The 16,941-nt window shown below is 49.6% G+C and overlaps 1 protein-coding gene and 1 long non-coding RNA gene across 7 annotated transcripts in view; one reads left to right on the top strand and one right to left on the bottom strand.

Moving 5' to 3' along the window:
• LOC112864763 (carboxyl-terminal PDZ ligand of neuronal nitric oxide synthase protein) overlaps positions 1–16,941 on the top strand; it is a 285,246-nt gene that overhangs the window by 134,948 nt on the left and 133,357 nt on the right. The window lies entirely within an intron of this gene.
• On the bottom strand, positions 4,689–6,660 carry LOC147572437 (uncharacterized). Its single transcript, XR_015246019.1, has 2 exons — positions 5,884–6,660; positions 4,689–4,853 (listed from the first exon to the last, which is right to left on the bottom strand). It is a non-coding gene; the product is annotated as an uncharacterized LOC147572437 (long non-coding RNA).

Below are 16,941 nucleotides of genomic sequence, written 5' to 3' on the forward strand. Positions count from 1 at the left end.
TGAGAGAGTGTCTTTAGGACTGATGAGGGGCTTGCTGGTCTCCGGGGGCCACGGTCATGTGTAGTTTGCTGGGAGCAGTAAAACACCTGTAAGGCCAGTTTGCCTCACTGAGTGGCCCCCTACTCCAGCCCCCTGCTGTTCCTGGAGCCCAGCCTATCAGGCAACAGACAGGATGGCAGGAGTGGCCCTGTCCCCTCCAGTGGCCCACGCATGTGGGGTCACTTTCAGGAGCTTCCTCTGCTGGAGGGCAGATACAGCTCTGGGCACTGTGGGTTCCACACTGGTTCTGCAGCCAGTTTGGAATTTCTCTTCTCTGCCCTGCTAGGCTCCATATCACCAGAGCATTTGTTGATGGCTTGGCCTCAGCGAGTCTTTCGCTTAGTTTTTGGTTTGTCTTAGGACGGTTCCGAAGGGCCCAGGGGAGGGTCTCTGGGGTGACAGCAGCTTCATGTGCAAGCACGGTGTTACCGGTGTTACGTAGTGCTTAATGGAGGGTTGGGGGGCGGGGGAGGGGGTGGGGATTCAGTTACACCTGGGTGTGGGGCGTGACTCCGTCATTTGCCAGCTGTCTCCCCGAGCAAGCTCCTGAACTTTCCAGCCCTGCCTCTGCTGGTAGGGTGGGGGGTCAGAACGTTCACCTCATTGCGTTGCCATGACAGGTGGCACAGTATGTCCGGAGCCTCCACCGGGGGGTGCATGTACGTGCTCAGTAATACTAGCTACCGGGAGTGGCTGTCCCCGGGGATGTGGGCTGTCCCCTAGAATTATTTGTTTAGGTCTGGTTTCATCATCTTTCCATCTCCTGGTCCCCAGGGATCTGGTCCTTCTGCCTTTCTTTAAAATGACCGCTCTTGGGGCACCTGGGTGGCTCAGTCAGTTAAGCTCCTGTGGCTCTTCTAGGGCCCAGTGTTTGCTGCGTTTTGAAGGACAGAAGCTTCCGTGAGCCCCTCTGGGTTGCTCTGGTCAGTGTTTTCCACTCTGGCTCTAAAGCCTCACACTTTGGTAACCTCATCAAGCAAACCTAGCCTCTCCCTGTGGCCTCGTGCCAAGGGCCTGCTGTCGTGTTCCACACGGGTGTTTATTTAGTTACATATTGCATATGCTTGGAATCTTTAGGGCCAAATGGGGGAGGGAGGGGTCAAAGTTGATACGATTCACCACTCCCATGTGTCTTTTGGATGACGAGTCTTGTTATCCAGAATTGGTTGACGACCCATCAGAGCTCTGTTCCAGGAAAAACCAATCCAAACCCTTTAAACACTGGTCTTTGAGGCGATGGTTTGCCTGACGGCAATGGCGCTCGCCTATTCAGGGACTCCCATTGAAGGCCTGCTGATTTTCTGTCTTCTTTTCCAATTTATAGCTAGAATTTCTTGCTGGGGAAAAAAGAAAAAATCAACTTTGTAGCGAAGACAATGAAATCGCCTTTTCCATTCTCCCATCTAGAGAGCTTATCACCATTAACACCTCTGGGAATCTTTGATTTCTTCTTGTTTTTTTTCACGCACATAACACACGTCAGTGCTCGACCCACAGCTCACTGGCTTTTCGACCTTGAGCAAATCATTACACCCCAAGCCTGACTTTCTTCTGTTCTCAAATGGAGAATATTAAGTAACTCCTAGGGCTGTTAGTAATGTTAAATTTAAAAACCATGTCAATATTTAACATAGCACTGGAACATGAGCCTTCAAATGCCAGCTACTGATTTTTTTAAAAGGGAAATGGGATCATACAATACATACTTTCTCAGCTTTTCTTCTTACTCTGTGGTAAATTGCGGGCATCCTTTCATGCCTGTATATACAGAAAATCCCCATTCCTTTGTTAAGAGCCTCACAGTGTTCTGTTGTATTGATTACATCATAATATAATCATTTCCCCAGCGAATTAAAAAATTCTTTGCTCTTATAAAGAAATGTTGCAGTGGCTGTGATTGTATGTCTCTCTACACCTTGTATTTCTACACACCTTTTTGTTAGATGCGGAATAGCTAAATTGGAGGCTGTGCCAGTGTTTCAGGGACTATCAAATTGCTTCAGTGCCCGCTATTAATTTCAGCCTACGCAGTATGACTGAACAGTGTTTTTTTTAGAGAGAGGGAGCGAGAGAGAGCAGAGGAAAAGCAGAGAGAGAGGGAGAGAGAGAGAGAGAGAGAGAGAGAGAGAGAATCCCAAGCAGGCTCCGCACTGTCAGCACAGAGCCCGATGCAGGGCTCAAAGTCACGAATGACGAGATCGTGACCTGAGCTGAAATTAAGAGTCGGTCAGTTACCCGACTGAGCCACTCAGGCGCCCCGTACTGAGCAGTATTTTTGTGATAAACAAGGAACGCTGATAGTGGCCACTCTCAGACCTTTCTTCCTCAAGCACGAGTGGACATTTGAGAGCCCTTTTTACCTGACTGGTGTTAATTAAGGAGCTTATTATGACGTGGGTGCCCCCTGCATTATCAGGATTCTGTATAGTATGGGGATGGTTTGATGTTCTATTTATGTACCAAAGGCACGCATCGGTCCTTCTTTCACCAAGCAGGGGTTTTTGTTTTCGTTTTGATAAATTTTAGTGAAAATGTGATGTACATCAGCCTCAACTGTGATTTTTACTCTTCACCCAAGTTCCTAAGCCAGACAGGCACACGGCCCAACATGGCGGCCCGTCGCAGTTGATCTTGCTGGGGGGTTATGAGGCTACGCTGTGTTTTACCCCTTTGGGGACTCCTTCGTTTTCCTGTTAATCGTGATGGCGAGCACCTGAAACTACTGAAAACAAAAGGAGAAAAGAAAAGTAATTCCCCTTGTCGGTATGGATCTTGGCATTCCTCCTGGGGCGAGGTGAAGGCCCCACGTGACCGGGGAGGTCAGGAGAGAGTAGAAGAACGTGAGTGTGGCCGAGTGAGGACACTGTGCTTGCAGATCACGCTGCACCTCATTTTGGCCTTTGACAGCCACGGGTAGACCCTCATCAGTCGCCTCACCAGCTTGTTCATTGGTTGTAATACCACCTGAGCATTCCGTTCAAAGACTTCTCCATGTTTTATCCAGGATGTTGAGTACAAGAGATGTGGAATCTCTGAGAAAATGGTTTGGAAATTCTATCCAAGACCGTTGTGACTATTCCTATTCTGGGTCAGAGTTCAGTGAAAAAAATACCTTGTTTAGAATCCACTTATGAAATTTTTTGCTTTCAGCTTAGACATGTAGTTCACAGGCCCACCTCCCTAAACCCACACTTTCCCCCAGCTGCCTTCCCCCCCCCCCCCCCTTGGTCTCATATTAAGAAAGCAGAGAAACTCGCTAAAGGACAGGAAAACAACCGAGAACAGTCCTGTGGTAATTTGAAAGCAGCCCCAGGGAAGTTTCCTTCTTGCCCCAAAGTGGATGGGGGGCAGGGGCTGAGGCACTGCCACGGTTGAGGAAAAGCAGGCTCACAAAGGCTTCTGGAGTCAAGCTGAGCTTAATGTTTGCAGAAGGGTCCAAAAGGGGTTGTTTTTCCGAAGTCAAAGCATAGAAACTGTTTTGTTTTAAAGTTTATTTATTTGTTTGGAGAGAGAGAGAGCGCGAGTGCATATGGGAGCAGAGGAAGCACAGAGAGAAAAGGAGAGCGAGAATCCCAAGCAGTCTCCATGCTTCCAGCAGAGAGTCTGATGCAGGGCTCGAACTCACAAACCATGAGATCATGACCTGAGCCGAAGTCAAGAGTCAGATGCTCAACTGACTGAGCCACCCAGGCACCCCAAGCGCAGAAACAAGTTTAATAAAAATCTGATGTTGAGGGGTGCCTGGGTGGCGCAGTCGGTTAAGCGTCCGACTTCAGCCAGGTCACGATCTCGCGGTCCGTGAGTTCGAGCCCCGCGTCGGGCTCTGGGCTGATGGCTCAGAGCCTGGAGCCTGTTTCCGATTCTGTGTCTCCCTCTCTCTCTGCCCCTCGCCCGTTCATGCTCTGTCTCTCTCTGTCCCAAAAATAAATAAACGTTGAAAAAAAAAATTAAAAAAAAAAAATCTGATGTTGAGATCAGGGTTCAATTAAACAGTGATTAAGAGATTTCTGAGAAAAATTCCTAATTGTGCTTGTAATTGCTTTCATAAATATTTTCTTTATGAATCATCTAAGTTCGTCTCCTTTAATAGTCATAGCTGAGTAGCATGTAGGAAATTATTAAAATTTCAGAGCTTTGCAGTGCAGAGGCCCTGCTTCCCGTTTGTACTGTGGCCGATTTGCAGGTGGGACCTTAAAGGAATGTGAGATGACAAACTCAAGGTAAACGTTTCAGTGCCACACGTGGTTACGTGACACACACAAAATTTATTTCTGAACCCAAAAGGCACCTTTCACTTGTGCCTGGGTGCCCTGCAGAGTATCTTCCTTTTTTTTTTTTTTTTTTTAACCAGAGAGTTACTCTACTAAAGACAATCTCTAAGTTCACTTTTAGGAAGTTTAAACGATTTTAATTTGTACTCCCTGGCACTTTGCAGGTTTAAAGGAAGTAGAATCATTACCTTGTAATTAACAAAGTCGGCACTCCTAACACCTTCCACTCATGATCTCAGAGTGTTTCTGGAGGCGGGAGAGGAGAGGGGACAAAAATACCTTTCTCAGTCCCCAGTAGACAGCTTTGAGGCTTGGGATGTGTGCAGCCCAGGGACCCACTCAGGAAATAAGGTGAGGATTGATTCTTGGGACCATTCATTCACTCATGGATTTATTGCCTGCCTCTCCATTGAAGGCACCGTTTGATTTTTAGGATTGCCTGTATTCTGGCAGTTTCTTCCTGCTTCTGACATTTGCACATTCTTTTCTTCTCTGGTGGAGGCTTGACTTTGGGAGAACAATAACTTAGCAGGGGAAACATGCCTGTGGAAACCAAGGGCATTATTTGGTTTTCAAGGTGGTTGAGCTTTTTTTTTTTTTAAATGAGTTTATTAGTAATTTTTTTTTTAAGTTTGAGAGACCGTGTGAGTCGGGGAGGGGCAGAGAGAGAGGGGGAGAGAGAAAGAGAATCCCAAGCGGGTTCCGTGCTGTCAGCGCAGAGCCAGATGTGGGGCTCAAACTCACAAACCGTGAGCTCATGACCTGAGCCGAAAACAGGAGTTGAACACTTAACCGACTGAGACACCCAGGCGCCCCTAGGCGGTTGAGCTTTCTAAGTACACGGTCTTAGAACTGGAACCCTGGGAGCCCCGAGAAAGGTCAAGGAGAAAAGTATGTGTTGTTTTGGAGGTAGGCTGCTGTGACAGGAAGAGGGACGGTCCTTCTGATAGAAAGTTTTGCTTTAACAAAAACCGAAGCAAAATAAAATATGAAGAGTGTGTGGAATAGGAAGACAGGAGCGATGCTCTGGACCCATCCCCTGAACCTGACTTTATCCAGAGAAACTTTGGCAGAAGGTGGGAGACAAAGAGAAGTTAGGGCAGCTGACTGTCTTTGTTGCCCCAGGAATCGGCCAGCATCCTCCCCATGACTTTGGCTAAGACTGATGGTGTTCATCGGACGGGACCACAGGTCCAGAGTGACCTTCTCAGAGGGAGGCCAGGGGCTGATGGGTCAGGAGCAAAACAGCAGGGCCCGGGGGAGACTCAAACGGAGAGAAGTCAGTGTCCAGTAAGAAGCATCTCAGTGAAAAATAAGGTTCTAAGCAGTTTTCCCGTTGGAAATGATCTCTTCCCAATGATAGACCCGAGACCCAGAAGCCAGGAATGACTGTCCATCCCTCCACGAGCCCGTGCGCTCCTCGCTGAAACCAAAACGTTAATTCTCGTCCCTCAGGAGCCATCAGGGATAATGATCAGCACAGACTTCAGTGTTTTCTGAACCCTGGGGTCAGGTTAGGAGGTCACTCCCTTTATTTCTTATTCATTAGTTTTATTTTATTCAAAGTGCTCACCTTTCCCGAAGGCCTGGACTGTTGTCACAACACAAAGCACAAGTAATCATGAGAAAGGTGTCCTTTCTGGTCTGTCCCTCCTCTTCCTTCAACCTGTTCCGGGCTCCGTAGATCAGGGCTGCGGCTGCCACAGCAGGTGCTCCGGCCCACTTGTCCCTCTGGGCTCCGCTTACCTTCCCCAGCCTGTAAACTGGGCAGAGTCCCTCCCTGCAGGGCCTCCCTGTTCAGACAGGTTGTGTAAAGAGACCAGATCTGTGTGTGTGGGAACACTTTGCGTGCATGATGATGTGCCTGTGCTTTTCTAAAGAGGATTAAAGGACCCACAGGTGCCTCAAACAGGATGTCCCGCCTTCCATTTCCTTAAAGTTTCCACTCTTGTGGATCCAGCTAATCCAGGTTAAGGTCATCAGTTTGCCACCTGTGTTGTCTTGTCTCTCCCACAGGGAGAGGGCGGTGACTTCCCTGTGCTGTCTGCCTTCCGCTGGCACCTTGGATCACTAAGCGTGTCCCTGGGGTAGATGAGGCCCCGGAGTCACCCCTACTTTAGCTAGAGACCACGAATGGCTCGGGTTATTTTCTTTTCACAAAATGAAGGTACATAAAGTTTGCTTAGCAACAAGGAATATTAAAAGTAATGTTTTTGCTTGTACGCAGCATTCATTTAAGAGAACTTTACTGGGCTTGGGGTCTTCAGCAGGGAAGGGGATAGACAGGGTCCTGGAGTTCCTGGGCTTGCCCAGAGGGGCGGGCGGGGACCTAAATACACCCAGAACATTGTCGCAGTTTCATGAACTTGTGAATTGTGACAGGTGCAGTGACGAAATAGTAAGAGGCGTGGTGGGAACCTACCAGCACCCTGTTGTAGTTTGGGGGCGTCGGGAAGGCGTTTCTATGGAAGTTGTGTTGAAGCCGTTACTAACTTCAGATCGTTAGCTTTCTTCTGTGCTTACTTTCTCCTGTAGGCTGATTCAGCTCACTTTCCCTCCTTCAGGCTGTATTTCTTCCTGAGGTCTGTGCCCGTTAGGGAGGGAGTGATAAATATGGCCATTAGCACTTTGTGTCTTTCTAAGCCGGTGCTGTCCTCAGGGAGCTCTTAAATCCTCCCCTCTTTAGTAGCCTCTGACGACAGGCCTGGCCTCTGCTCTTAACTCTTTTCTCCCGTAGGCCAGTAGCTTGTCCGCCCTCAAGGGCCAATTTGTCTGGGGGCTGTGAGCAGGGAGGTGGAGGGGGGCATCTCAAACTGCCTGAAACTGTATCATTCATTTCCCTTTGGGTTGTGCGCTCGAGAGAAACATCCTGGACACCATATTAACGATTACAGAAAATGTGTTTAAGCCAAAAGTAAAATTATCTAACGTTCAGAGTTGTCATTTTTGTTTTTAAATGTTTATTCATTTTTTGAGAGAGACAGAATCTGAGCGGGGGAGGGGCAGAGAGAGAGGGAGACACAGACCCTGAGCAGTCAGCACAGTGCCCGACGCGGGGCTCGAACCCATGAACCATGAGATTATGACCTGGCCAAAGTCGGACGCTCAACCAGCTGAGCCACCCAGGTGCCCCTCAGAGTTATCATTTAACACTTAACAGACTGTATGCTCCTGGTCTTTTCTTTTTCCTATGCATTTGTCATTAAGTATATGTACATATTAACACATTTATAACATTAAAAAACTTTTTAATGTTTGTTTATCTTTGAGAGAAAGCACAAGCAGGGAGAGGCAGAGAGAGAGGGAGACACAGGTCTGATGCAGGGCTTGAGCCCACGAACCGCGAGATCATGACCTGAGCCAAAGTCGAATGTTTAACCGACTGAGCCACCCAGGTGCCCCTTTATAGCATTTTTATTTTTTTTTTTATTTTTATTTAAAAAAAAATTTTTTTTAACGTTTATTTATTTTTGAGACAGAGAGAGACAGAGCATGAACGGGGGAGGGTCAGAGAGAGGGAGACACGGAATCTGAAACAGGCTCCAGGCTCTGAGCGGTCAGCACAGAGCCCGACGCGGGGCTCGAACTCACAGAGTGTGAGATCGTGACCTGAGCCGAAGTCGGCCGCTTAACCGACTGAGCCACCCAAGCGCCCCTGCATTTTTAAAAAGAATGCAAGTTTTTTAATCCTTAAGAGGGCCGTATTAACATTTCTCTGTGGACTTTTTACAAATATAGTAAACAGATTGAGAACGGTCTCTCCTCTGTCCCAAACACATGGAAACATTTTTTTTTTTTTTTTTTTTTTTTTAAATTTTTTTTCAATGTTTATTTATTTTTGGGACAGAGAGAGACAGAGCATGAACGGGGGAGGGGCAGAGAGAGAGGGAGACACAGAATCGGAAACAGGCTCCAGGCTCCGAGCCATCAGCCCAGAGCCTGACGCGGGGCTCGAACTCACGGACCGCGAGATCGTGACCTGGCTGAAGTCGGACGCTTAACCGACTGCGCCACCCAGGCGCCCCACATTTTTTTTTTTTTTTTTTAACATAATTGAATTCAAAACCAAGAGGGGGACAGTTTTTGGACCAGGAGTGGAAGCGGGGTTGGTGGTGATGTCTCAGACTTCACAGCCGGCCCCAGAAAAGGGTGTCAGTGCCTCTGACACATGGTGGGAGAGCAGGACCCGACTCCGGCAGGAAGGTGGCGTTAGGGCCGTGGTCCTTGCTGGGACACTGGAGGCATCACGGTGGTCCTCTGCGATGGGACCCGGACTGTATGGCACCACAGATATGATTGATATCCTGCATTTTGTGGTCCATGAAGGAGAAGTTCCTAAAAGCCTGCCTTCCAGCCTCGTTCACAGTTGCATATCCGATAGGGCAAGGCCCAGCCTTGCTGTCAGCAGAAGCAAATAAGGAGGGAAGACTCCCAAGATGAGTTTGCAAACAAAATTCCAGGAAAGCCATGTCCCTGAGAGACAGGAAGCAGCCCAGCAGCCCCCTCACCCCGTGAGTGGCCCCCACCCCCACTCGAGCAGTGGAGCAACTCTGTAGATGTCTTCCTTTTTTCTTTTCTAAATTTTTTTTAAATGATGGACGGGGAGGGGCAGAGAGAGAGGGAGACCCAGAATCTGAAGCAGGCTCTGGGCTCTGAGCCGGCAGCTCATAGCCTGATGTGGGGCTGGAACTCATGAACCGCGAGATCATGACCTGAGCCGAAGTCAGACGCTTAACCGACTGAGCCACCGAGGGGCCCCCTCTCACGGCTCATGAGTTCGAGCCCCGCGTCGGGCTCTGTGCTGACAGCTCAGAGCCTGGAGCCTGCTTCAGATTCTGTGCCTCCCTCTCTCTCTGCCCTTGCCCCCCTCACACACTGTCTTTCTCTCTCAAAAATAAATAAACATTAAAATTAAAAAAAAAAAAAGCCTAAGGTTTGTGCTCAGGGTGGAAGGCGGGGGACTGAGACACGGTGGCCACCGCAGACTGGGTATAACTAAGAAACCATGCATTTGCACACAGAAGGGAGGCAGCCCAGAGATGGAAAGGGCTGGAACGTCTGAACAGAGAAGAGCCTGGAGTTTGGACTGAGGAGCTCTGCATACGGCCAGCTGTTTGCTTCTTGGGGTTTTCCTGGTTTTGTCCGAGTGGTTTGTATCCCACCAGTCCTTCAGTCCTTCCACCAGGAGTACTGTGTGTGTGTGTGTGTGTGTGTGTGTGTGTGTGTACACAAGGAAGGTCTGGAGGCTGCTGAGGCCGTGAGGCCTGGGGAAGAGGGAAGGACAGGTGAGCCCGACACCAGGCTCTACTTTCCTCTCACTTGTTTGCTGTCCTGTGGCAGAGGCCACATAGGTACACAGGGCTTTCAGTGATCTCGCACAAGTGGGGACACAAATTGTGGTTCAGCGCTTGCCCAAGACGGGGAGTTTACCAAGGGGTCCTGGTAAACACCGCCTGCTTTGAGCCTGGAGCCCCGACAGGTTGCATGCTGGGAGCGAGGGCAAACGGGAAGTGGACCAGCCCTTACAAGGTGGACACTTAGCTTCTGATCGGCTCGGTTGGATCAAGGTGGTGCCTCTCTAGCTACTTGCCTGCGAAAAGCACATCCTTCCTGTCTGGAGGAAGATCAGGTTTTCCAGAGCCTCACGTTCACGCACTAGTTTTTCCTGTACAATGTGGGACAAAGAAACGTGACCAGATGGTTAGAGAGTCCGACCAGATGAAAAACAAGCTAAAACCCAGAAGAAATAGGCCTGCTCAGGATCTTGGTGCCTTGTGGCTGCCACACGTGGACTTGAAAAGAACAGTGATGAGTAAGCTTCCAGGACAAGATGAGGTGGAGAACTTTAGCAGAGAACTGGAATCTACTAGAAAGAATCCTAGGAATTCTAGAGCTCCGATTTCTGTGGGAGCAGATAATAATGTTCTATTAACGATAGGAGTTGGGGTGAAGTTGGGGTCGGGCGCTGATTCTGATGCCTCCGTCCCCAGGAGGGTCCCTGGGTGTGTAGCTTGCCCGTGGCTTGGGAGGGAAGGCAGAGGCCAGTGTGAGAGGAGGGGCCAGGTCTATGCAGACACAGATCCAGAGCTAATGATGAAGAGCAGAACCTTTGATTAAGAAGAGGCTGGCTGGATTCCTAGAGGGGTGAGGGCAGCCTGGGGTGAGGAGAGCCAGTTCCAAAAAGTTCTTTTTGTTTCCTTTATATGTATTTTCCTGTGGCCTGTTGGGGCACCCAGAGTGGATTAGTGGCTGCTTTTGTTTTTGTAATTATTCACTTCCCTGTTGTTTTATATTATAGTGATTTGTAGCATCCATTATTTTTATTGGCTTGGCTAGTAGGTGCTTGAAGCCAGTTTGTTTCCTCCGTTCGTCCGTCTGTCTGTCTGTCTGTCTGTCTGTCTGTCTCTCCTGCGTGTGGCCTTTCCCTTCTTCCCACAGTCATCCTCCACCCAATAGCATGCTACCCTCACATAACAGAAGCTAAGTAAATATTTGCTGTATGAATACAAGGCATAGCTCTTGATTGACTTATGTTTTAAAGGTTTTTTTTAAAATGTTTTTATTTATTTTTGAGACAGAGACAGAGCATGAGCAGGGGAGGGGCAGACAGAGGGGGAGACACAGAATTGACTCAGGGCTTGAACTCACAAACTGCGAGATGAGCTGAAGTTGGACGCCTGACTGAGCCACCCAGGTGCCCCTTCTCTTGATTGACTTATTAACTGGAGCTCTTCAGATGCTCCCCAAGTGATGGTAACAGGGTGGAGGTGCAGCGGGAAGCATTTCTGCCTTTAGGGAATGGACAGTGGGGGACAGGGAAGATCGTACTGGAGAAAAGACCGGACGGAGGTGAGTGGAGGGCACGTAGCAAGTGTTGGGAGCCCCGCCGGCAGTCTGACAGTGACTTCTACTTTATCTGTGTAGGCTCCAGTCAGGAGACAGAAACCATACCATTAATTTGGCCAGGGAAAATTTAATATAAAGAATTATTAACTAGGGGCTCCTGGGTGGCTCAGATCATAACCTCGCAGTCAGTGAGTTCCAGCCCCACATCTAACTCCTCACTCGGAGAGCACGGCCTACTTGGGATTCTCTCCTCTCACCTCTCCCCCCGCGCTCGCTCGCGTGCTCTCTCTCAAAATAAGAAAGCTTAAAAAAAAATTAGTATATGAGAACTAAGTACAAGAGGGGTAAAGAGAATTTTGCAGAATACAAGAGCAACTTCTAGCTGTAGGGCTAAGGGAGAATGTTCAAGGAAGGATCAGCTAGGAAGGAGAGTCCCCCAAAGTTGAGATTTAGACTTCTTGAGAGAGAGTGTGTGTGTGTCTGTGTGTGGAGGGGGGGAGCCACCGGGTGGTAGGGAAGTCACTGGGGCACCAGCAGGACTGGTGAGGGGAGGGTATATGCCACAGAGCCTCCCACATTCCACGAGCCAGGAAGTCGCCTGCTGTGTCAGGGAAGCAAGAACAAAAGCACTAGAACCTCAAAGAGAAACCCTTCTTACCACGGTGTCCTTCCAGCACCCTCTACTGACGAGACCAACGTTGTGCCAGCTGGCAAAGGAGTGTTCTCAGCAGCTGAGTCCAGTAGAAATAGAATGCAAGTCACATATGTGATTTAAATTTTTCTAGTAGCCACATTTGAAAAAACAAAACCAGGGGCGCCTGGGTAGCTCAATCGATTGAGCTTTGGATTCTTGATTTCAACTCAGGTCAGGATCCCAGAGTCGTGGGATCGAGCCCTGTGTCAGGCTGAGTGCTGAGCGGGGAGCCTGCTTGGGATTCATTCTCTCTCTCCTACAAATCAAATAAATAAATTAAATAAATAAATAAATACATACATACATACATACATACATACATAAATAAGCAAGCAAGCGAAAAGAACCAGGTCGCGTTAATTTTGATAAGCCAGTATATCTAAAATAGCATTTCCACATGTGATCAGTATAAAATTATTGAGATACTTTATGTTTTTGTACTAATTCTTCAAAATCTGGTGTGCGTTTTGTACTTTAGAGCACATCTCTGTTCACACCAGCCATGTGCCGAATGCTCAACTGTGTTTGGCTGCCGGCTACCATGGTGGACAATTTGCACAATTTGCAGGGTCCGGCTCCAGTATCAGAGAGAAAGCCTGTGGCAGCATCGTGGATTTGGCACTTCGATGCTATAAATGGATAACTAGCACATAATTATAATAATTATGTGGCCACATAAGGGAAGATTGATGTTCTCCTAAGTTGCAAGAATTGGGGCGGGGGGAGCTTTTATGATGTAGGTCAAGTAGCATGTAGAATTCACCTGAATAGGATGTCCATTTTGTAATAGCAAGAAAACTCAAAACGGAAACCGGTGTGTTAGGAAGGATAGGGAAATGCACTAAAACATTAACCGTGGTTATCCTGGGGGGCGCCTGGGTGGCTCAGTCGGTTGAGCGTCCGGCTTCGGCTCAGGTCATTATCTCGCGGTTTGTGGGTTTGAGCCCCGTGTCAGGCTCCATGCCGACCGCTCGGAGCCTGGAGCCTGCTTCGGATTCTGTGTCTCCCTCTCTCAGCCCCTTCCCCGCTCAGGCTCTGTCTCCCTCTGTGTCTCAGAGATGAATAAACGTTAAAAAAGAAAAGCAAAAAAACCCAGTGGTTACCGTGGGAAGTAGTACTGGGCTGCTGGCTTTCTTCTTCATACACTTCCGTGTTTTCAGATCGTCTTCAACAAGCACACAGTTCGTTTACCTAATATCCATGCTCTCACAGCACAGAGGCTTGTGGGGGCCCAGGCCCTTGAGTTGCAGTTGGTCACAATTTCAGAGACAGATGACGTCGTCTCCAACAAGCGCGCGAACCTAGCGTCGTAAAGGTACGACACTTCTGTCATGCTGAGTTTGAAGACTCACGACCAGGAGTCCCTCCGGTGGCAGAAACCTCAATCTCTGAATTTCTGGATAAGAGAAGGTGCTTTACGCCGTTGCCGTTAAAAGCTGCTCGGAATGTTGGTCTTTGTTCATTTCTTTTCTTCCTCGTGGGGACCAGGGAATTAAAAGGCCGTTACTGGAGGTGATTTATTTTGCCTCTTCTGTAAGAGCGCGTTTTACCCCCTCTGCTCTGTCAGCAAAAGTAGAGGTTCTTTTTTCTCCTCAGGGAAGCTGAAATGGGGAATCTTTTGTGCTGCGTGGGGCAGGGGGCTTGACACGGCTGCAAGACCGTCTCTGGGACTTGCTCATTTTGTGGGATTCTCTTGGGTTCTGACCCTCGGCTTTATGCTGGTTTGGTCTAGAAAGACCAAGTCCACGAGACCACCTTTTTAAAAATGTTAGTTAATTTATCTTGAGAGGGAGCACTCCCGCGGGGGAGAGGGACAGGGAGAGAGAATCCCAAGCAGGCTCTGCAACACGGATCCCGACGTGGAGCTCGATCCCACCAACCCTGAGATCGTGACCTGAGCTGAAACCAAGGGTTGGACCATCAACTGACTGAGCCACCCAGGCGCCCTTGACTATATGCATCTTGAAGAAGCAAATGCTTTTTGACTTTGTTACGAACCAGATACCGTTGTGAGATATTTGTCGTGGAGAGGTTCTTGTAATCCTCATAATAACCCTAGAATATGTGGACGTGGCTGCTTCTCTCATTTTCTAGGAGGGAAACCTATGCCTGGAGGTTGGGTAACTTGCTTTTGACCTCATAGAAATTCAAATTCACACAGTCTCGCTTCAGAGTCTGTGCCCTTAAGAACTAAGCCAGTACCGTGGTTCTTAAACTTGACCATGCCTTGGAATTGACTTAAGGGAGGTGGTAGGGCGTCCCTGGAACAGAGTGGGTTCAGTAGAATGAGGTTGGGAAGCTCCATGGGGCTTCTGCCATAGAAGGCATGGAATGTGGCACTGAGGAGTGTGGATCTTATTCCATAGATGGTGGAAGGTCTCTGGTTTTTGGACAGGAGAGTGTCCGTGTGGGAGCTGTGCTCTAGGATGTGTCTAATGGGAGGCGTTTTTCTTGTCAAGTCTGCAGGATCATTTTGGCATCTGTTCTCCCCGAGCTTCCAAGGGCCCCACCTTCTTCTAACCGCCCCCTCGCCCAAGCAGAGCCTGTCTGTTCCTCTCTCTCTCTACCCTGTGTCATGTTTCGTCCCCATCCTTCCCGCTTAACTCCCTCCTGTAAAATGGTGCCGCCCTTCCCTCCACGATCCCAGTCTGTTTGAAGAGATCTTCATCATGGGAGGAGTGGGTGCTGCTCTAACTCTTGAGGCCATTCCAGAAAGTGCGGGCATGAGTTCACGGTGTTCTGTGAGAGGAGCACCCCCTCCCCACACCCACTGCCCCTTGTTCTTAGCCAGATGGGGTGGAGGAGTGTTCCTGCAGGAGAAGAGGCCACCCTCCTGGGGTCCTCAGCTGTACCCTGATTCTAGCCCCTCTTTGCTGTGTCCAAGCGCTGTCCTGGCAGGGCCCGGCCCGTGTCCACCCATAACCGTCTCAGCCTACCTGTTCACATAGATTTGGGCGGCGACTTTCAATGGTAAATCGGAGAATTCCTTCAGCGAGTCCTTAATACACGGGGAAGAGGTGCTGCACAGGGTACGTGGACCTTTCATGTTTCAACTTAAGAAAAAATTTTTTTAACGTTTATTTTTGAGAGACAGAGAAAGAGCGCGAGTCGGGGAGGGGCAGAGAGAGGGAGACCCAGAATCCGAAGCGGGCTCCAGCCTCCGAGCCGTCAGCGCAGAGCCCGACGCGGGGCTCGAACCCACGAGCCGCGAGATCATGACTTGAGCCGAAGCCGGACGCTTAACCGACTGAGCCACCCAGGCGCCCCGCAGTTTTCAACTTTATAAAAACGTGTCAGCGGTCCTGAGGTTAGACGCCGGGGACTTGACTCTGAGAGCTTTCCCTTCGCGGAGAGGTTCCCACGGCTCACCTGAATTTGCGCGGACTCTTGGCGTTGTCTCCCCGCAACAGAACGTTTTTCTCCCTGTCTCGATTTGCGGGCTCACGGAGCAACCAGCAGGGTCCTTACCAGGCATTTGCTCAGGGGCGTCCCTGAGCCAGAGAATCCTGCCCCAGGTGTCACTGCCCTTCCCTGCCTCCCTCTGCTCCGCCCCTGTGCCTCGGTGGGCCCTCGCCCTCTCACACACCTGTACGGGGGCCGCCGGGAGCTTCGTCAATGGCTGAACTGTCAGAGGCTCCCGCTGGTTTATGTTTCAGGCTCCTGGAGCACGATCAGCAGTGCAGAAGCGTGCCCCGTGGGGAGATCAAAGCTTCAGTGGCCAGACGGATGCAGACGCTGCTCTGCTTAATTAAAACCAGGCCCGTGTGCGCGGCAGTGTGATTAAAAGCAAAGAGGCAGTTGCAAAAAAGGTGATGGTGGTTAATCCCCGGCATTCTGTCTCTTGGCCCAAGGGGGTGGGGCTGATGTGGGAGGAAGGCTAGCCTACCTGACCCATTCCCAGGACAGCGCATGCACACGCGTACGTGAGGTCACGTCGTCTACTGGTACCTCTCGCTCATCAGTCGAACGGATCCTAGAAATGATCGGAGCACTGGAAAGGACATGGAGGTCATTTGGTGCCGTCCCACAGAAATGTGAAACTGAGGCCAGAGGGATTCTCAGAGTTGGTGGGGAACAGAGCCTGTCTTTCACATCCCTTCTCCAGTTTTTAAAATAGTTTTTAAAATGCTTTTTAGAGTTTTTGTTTTGAGGGAGAGAGTGTGCACATGAGCAAGGGGGAGGGGCAGAGAGAGAGGGAGAGAGAGAATCCTAAGCAGGCTCTGCACAGAGGCCGACGCGGGACTCGAGCTCCTATACCATGAGATCATGACCTGAGTCGAGATCAAGAGTCGGGTGCTTAACGGACTGAGCTGCCCAGGTGCCCCCCTCCTAGTCCCACCTTAATGCCATGTTGTAAAGGACAGATATGTTAGCTGTATGGGTTCTCCTTCATTCCAAAGATGTTCGTCCATCGCCGGCTATGAGCCAAGGTCTTTTTTATTTCGGATCTCGTTGTGACCTGCTCATCGGGCTCCTTTCCGTCTTAAGTGCTGCAGGACTGTTCCACCCCATGTTCCCCGTGCTGGCAGATCTCCCCAGCTCCGACACCGACCGGCAGATTTGAGTACCTACCGTATTAGGCGCTGTGCTAACGTTTCCTGAGTTACCAGCAACACAAGCTACCATTCTGTTGAGCCCTTAGGAATGCCTGAATCTGTGTTCGATATTTTGCAGATGCTCTCTCCCTTCGTCCCCAGGGAAGTATTTTTAGCTGACTCATCCCTCACAACAGGCCGTGCATAGCAGCAGCTGAAGGACTGCAAGCTTGAGCAGTGTGCCCGAGGATACCCCGGGAGAAGCTTCTTGACTTACTCTTTCTACCTGCCTGGCATTAAAGCACATCTTTTCCCTGTATGCGGCCCTGCTAAACCCTGAGGCAGTGGGGCAGGTCTGTCTGTCTACGTCTGTCTGTCTGGTTCTCTGACTCCTCTCCATCCTTCTCCTTCTAGAAACAGTATTCTAGCCTTCTCTTTTTTGTGGGGTGGGTGGGACTCTCGTTCCTCCATTCTCCTTGCTTCTTGTTCTCATTGTTCCGAGATGGAGTCTCTCGAAATCTAAACCTGCAGCCCACGGCCTGGCCCACGCCTTGCA

This window comes from Puma concolor, chromosome E4 (assembly GCF_028749965.1).
Source record: "Puma concolor isolate L17-30 chromosome E4, mPumCon1.1.hap2, whole genome shotgun sequence".
Classification (NCBI taxonomy): Eukaryota; Metazoa; Chordata; class Mammalia; order Carnivora; family Felidae; genus Puma; species Puma concolor.